The sequence below is a fragment of the Cydia splendana genome, chromosome 21, assembly GCF_910591565.1.
Source record: "Cydia splendana chromosome 21, ilCydSple1.2, whole genome shotgun sequence".
Classification (NCBI taxonomy): Eukaryota; Metazoa; Arthropoda; class Insecta; order Lepidoptera; family Tortricidae; genus Cydia; species Cydia splendana.
In genome coordinates, this window is record NC_085980.1 from 14,652,246 (window position 1) to 14,658,369 (window position 6,124).

The following is a 6,124-nucleotide window of genomic DNA, read 5'->3' on the forward strand; positions in this document are numbered from 1 at the left end:
ATTATTTTTACATAAAACAGCTGTAAATTATATTTATTATTCACTAATTTTGTAGGTAAATTCGTCTAAAAATTCGCGTAAATAAGTATGTGGAAAACAATAATAATGTTTATTTCTAGAAGTTCAAAGTATATTCAGCATTACACATACATAAGTACACATACGTGTGTTATATGGATATAATAACAAAAATAGTAATAAATTAAAAATAGCGGACCAGATTAACGCGTTAAAACTTAAAAGTATCATTCTCTGATAGCTTAACATAAATATATATTTTACGTTCCATATTAATAAACTCAAAATATCAAAGGTAGAGAGGCAGGACTTATCATTATCACCAAGAGGTACTACTGTCATCAATTTTATTATCTTATCATCAGCAGCCGGTAACAGCAAATGTCTTCTGAAAAATTGCGTTCGTCTCCGTCCGAGATGGGCGATTATTCTGAAATTTAATTTAAAAATAAAATCTAAAACATGGTACCCATTAGTTAAATATAGCTACTTTGACAGGTTTACAAGAATCTATGCATAACTTTGCTCGTAAGTAGGTTTTTCATATGTCAATAAAACATATCAGGTTCACATTAAACCTAAGGTGCCGTAGATCAGCCAGCTGAGTTGTTTTGGGAAATCGTATAAGTATGTATTTAAAACAGTGCTTTTTTAAGACCATAAAAATATGGTTGCAAAAAAAAATGAATAGCAAAAATGAGGCCTTCCTCTAGTAATCGTCGTTCATCGATTCGAAACCTGATTAAACTATTATTCATCTAACATAGTTCTAAAAGGCACCTTAAAAATTTGTAACAATCTATATACCAAAGCTAAAAATATAAAAATTACTTCTAAAAATGCGTACTTTATTTTGTGGGAACTCATCGATTACTTTCCTATTTTGTTAAAACTTACAACAAATTAAAATTCAAAAACATGATATCCGCGGTCTCGAGCACGCACATCGATTACGTGAGAGTGAAAGATGAACCTGAACTGACGGCGCCTGAAATCTGAATCCGGCACCTGCGGGCGCAGCATGGTTCCATTTTGATCGCCTGTCACTATGCCCGTCACTTTTGCACTTTCATACTCGTTAGAGCGTGACAAGCGATAAAAATGCGACCGTGCTACCGCTGCCTGGACTCGTTAAATAAAATGGCAGACATTTTTACACGTAAAATTATTGCGTGACGTTGGTTAATGAATTACCTTGTTTCATTAATGGCCTAGGTCCATTATATTTGCTGCCGTTTCTTTTATCATTCCTCCTGCTGTGAATTTCTACAGATATTTGCGGGGTTTTTGAGAAACATTTTTGACAGCAGTCATCGCAAATGAGGTACCTATTGGAAACGTTGTGTTATTCTTTATTTTGAACTAGCTATTGGAGCTAAAGTGTATTCATCCTTACATGTCCTATCATGTAAACAAATACTTCTCGAAGACATTATCACACTTTTCTCTGGAATTACACAATAATCATCACAAAAGATGTTGTTGTATACTTAAAGAAACTCACAAAGTATTGAAATCAACCAAATAACCACGGAAAAATATCTTTTTTTAAAGATTTTCATCAATAATCGCTAAAAAACTCTCGTCAGTTGAAAACATCTGACATTACGATGTCTAGATTGTTTATGAATCGTATTGTTGGAATGACACTCTGACGTCACGTTTGTTTACATGATAAGACACTTAAGAACACAGACAAGACATCCTCCAGACTAAGCATAGTAGCTCTACCCCCTCTGCCACAATATACGGTAGTTTTACTCCATTTTCGAGTCGAAAGTGTCTTTGTGTGACGTCCGTGTCTTTGAACGGACCAATCACGGCACGGGACCTCGCTCACCTCGTCCCCCGCAGCCCCAGTATTTTTGGCAGTATCGGTTTCATGAAATAATTGTTCTAAACTCCGTCTAGAGGATTCCTAGTCTAAATATACTTAAGAATGAATACACTTTACATACTTATTGATTTTAATTCTTGTATTTTGACGGCCTCCTAGCCTAGTCGGTAATGCCTGCCCTGTCTACTAAGCAGGAGGTCGCGGGTTCGAATCCTGGTAAGGGCATGTATTTGTGCATTTATCATAAATATGTTGTTCCTAAGATATAACAAAATATAACATTACTATTTATAAATGCAGATCACCAATAACGATGAAAAAACGACTCAGAATATACCCCTGAATCATGATCGATTGTCTCTCTACTTCGAGAGTTTTCGTCAATACGTGACTCTTTGACGAAAAGTCGAAAGTTCTATAAATTTGAACCTCATTCTAAGTGTAATAAAGTCGAGATTTTAATTAAAGAGTCGGTGTAGTTACGTTGTTTTAGTTTCCAAGTTGAGATAAGGTATTGAAAGTCAGACAATGAAGGTCTATTGTCGACTCTTGGACGTAATGATAAATAATAATGTAGACTTTATTTGAATTGCGTCGTTCAAAGGTACAGTCAGCTGTGAAGATTGGAGAAAAATTTAACTTCTTTTTTTTTGCATTAGATAAAGTGTAAACAATCTTACGTGTCGTTTTATTGAAAAATGCTTTTAAATTAATGGTAACTTTTACTTATTAAACCAAAAGAATGTAAATATATGTCCTTGCTATATAATTGTTACATATTGGCTATGACTTATTTTCTAAAAGTATTTTTCAATAAAAGGACACATCAAGATTGTTTACCTTTTTCTAATGATAAAAAAACTAGGTATACTTAGAGAAAAGCGAGAGATTTCTGACGTATCGTATGACTGTCGTAATTTCAAACATCTAAACATTTTGTATTTTTTTAATGTAAAATAACATAAATACATATTATAGGAAAATTTTACACAGATCGACACAAATAAATTCGTGAACTACTTAAACGACTTTATTTTTTTTATATTATTTATTAAAAATTTACACAAACTGTTCAATTAGCTTTAATTTGAAAATAAAGTTTACAGGATCAATCCTGTAAACTTTATTTATTTATAGCACAAAATACAAAAATATATAAATGGCGAAATGGTTTCTATAAAGAGAAAATAAATTCATTCAAATTTTATTTTCCTTTATGTGTATGACTGTATGACCATAATAATATTACTACGATTTATTTACCTTCCTTTAGGTAACGTTATTCAGCTTCAATGGCCATCTCCTGTCTTCAACGTCATATCAGCTCGTGTGTGAAGTTTCAGCTCAATAATAATGGGAAGTGGGTCTACTTTAGTTTGCAAAATTTGACCCGAACATATATAGTTGGTCAAGCAGATCTTGTCAGTAGGAATTTTGAAAAATGTAGGCGCGAAGGGATATCATCTCATAGAAAATTTTAATTTAGCGCTTTTTTCTACTGACTAGATTTGCTTGACCATCTATAGTATGTCACTTTAGGTATTTAAATAAAAGTAAACAAAATCTACCCTCAAATAGCTCAATAGACAGTTAGGGTAGATGAAATTGAAAACATTACATGATCAAATAATGTAGGTTAAAGTCACGTCGTTCCGTGACTGATCCAGGCGGTTTTGTGTTTGGTTGGTTAACCAATAAATGTCATAACTACCCGAAAATGTTCATATTGTTTGTTTACTTTTATTTAAATACTTACCTAAAGATACAGAGTTATAGATACATGAAAACTTTGCAAGTTAAAAAAACCTTGTAAAAACCATAAGCACTCTTGTCTTCAAACAAGGCACAAAATTGTCTCGAAATAAAAGTCATCCGCAATCATAATTTTCCCAGTAACTATGAGGAAAACATGCGCATCTCGCCGAATGGCGGAATCAAATAAACAGAAAGATTGTGCAATCTGCTACGTGGGGTAAATGGACGGTTGTTGACAGTAGAGGCTGATTCTGGTTTTAGAATTTCTGATAGAAACTAAGCAAGATTAGATTGCTCACTCCATATTTGACGACCAGTCTGGCCTAGTGGGTAGTGACCCTGCATGCGAAGCCGATGGTCCTGGATTCGAATCCCAGTAAGGGCATTTATTTGTGTGATGAACACTAATATTTGTTCCTGAGTCATGGGTGTTTTCTATGTATATAAGTATGTATTTATCTATATAAGTATGTATATCGTCGCCTAGCACCCATAGTACAAGCTTTGCTTAGTTTGGGGCTAGGTTGATCTGTGTAAGATGTCCCCAATATTTATTTATTTTATATACGTATGTATGGAGTGAGCTAAGATTCCTTTATGAATTTGTGAAGGTTTTGATTTTATTTTATTTTAATGCTACTTGACGATCACGTTATTTGGTGCGCGTGCGATACTTAATGACTTCAATAACTATTTGTTAAAACAGTAACGGTAATATTGTGCACCAATACCTAATAGGGTAATAAATATTTAGTTTTATGTTTAACTCGTTAGCATCTTTCCTATAACATCGCTAATAAAGTTACGAGAATCCAAAGCTAATTTCTAGTTCCTTTTTTGCACCCATGCAGGATACATTTTTAATATAAAATATTTTAGTACCTACTTGAGACTTAAATAATAAAAACGTGGTAATAATGCACCTGGGTCGTTAACTTTTAATGTGTTGTCCACAGAAGTGACCTTTTTCTGAAATGTGTTTGACCCAAAAAAAAACTAGTTCTAGAACGGAATATCCGGCCGACAAGAGGCACGCTTACCCTACATCATCTCGCATAACAAGTTTGTCGACGGTCTCGGATAATTATAACAACTTCATAGCAGCCTCCGCAGCATTCCCGTTTAAGATACGGAAAATCGTCACTGTTTTTATTTTCTTGGTTGTAAATATTTTTCACCACACCAGCAAGTAAAAACTCTCTTTATTCTTTAAAAACTGAAGAGAAATTTGCATTTTATCCACAAGAGTGGCATTTGCTAACTTATCCTATCCATTTTCTAATTACTTTTAAATATGTAGATGCTCAAAATTTAGTGGTTTTATAACACTTTAAACTCTCGCGTTTTGTACACATATTTAATTACACAAACGGGTCTACCGCGATATAATTTCATTGTTTTTACCTTTAATTCCGACGTTTCAGCTGAGTTGCACCAGCTGTGGTCACGGGAAGACTCCGTCTTTGAAACAATAAAAAACAATGAAATTATATCGCGGTAGACCCGTTTGTGTAATTAAATATTTTAGTGGTTTTCTCATTATTAGCACGTGGAATTGATTTTTAAGTGATGATGTTCAATGATAAATATTTAACAGCGTTGGATTTGATTCATAATGTTTTACGGTTATTATTTTGCCCGCGTTGAAGTATTAAAAGAATCCTGCTTGATGAAACTCGACCATATTTTAATTGGAATCGGTTATAAACCCCAACACACATTTTACATTTTAAAAGCTAATAAGCTATAACATCTCATTTCCACGAAAATATATTCCCCACAAAATAAATTCATATTTTCGTTTCCACCCCACAAAATTCGCGAACCACAGTACAGTTCAAAGAGGCTTCCTCGAGGAAATGTCAGAAAAATTGGTGTTGACGTTTACCGCTGCGCTGTTGCTTCATTCTCAAACATAATAAAACTTGCTTTTAAGTTTTAGCTTGACTTAACTTAAGCTTTGCCTTTGATGCACACACACAAAAGTTTGTTAAAATTTTTAACAATCTGCATAGTAAATAGCAAAGACATATGTAACTCCGTATAAGATGAATAAAGTCTAAGAAAAAAACGTGCCTCGGAAATCAAGAAAAAGTCATTCTCGGACACCTTTGGCCTATGGTCGGCTAGATGGCGTTGACGACACCGTTTTATATTTAACAATTTTAACACATAAGTATCAGTGAATGAACTTTGGTCAAAATGATATAAAAATAATAAAGTCATTTATCCATATATATACATTATTTCGACAGTTTTATACGTTTTCATTTTGAGTATTGTCGTGTGTCGATAGATGGCAGTAAATTTACTGTGACTACAAAATTTACTATGACAGGACCCCTCTATACTATCTATTCTCTTTGGTAAATAGTATTTGTCAGCGCATTCTTTGGGCTACGCAGACTTATAAATTATACATACAGGCAAGGAATTTGGTTTCTGTACTATTCCGTACCCTGACCTTTTGTACCTACCCAAGACACTTAAGATTTCATAATTATTATTGTCATT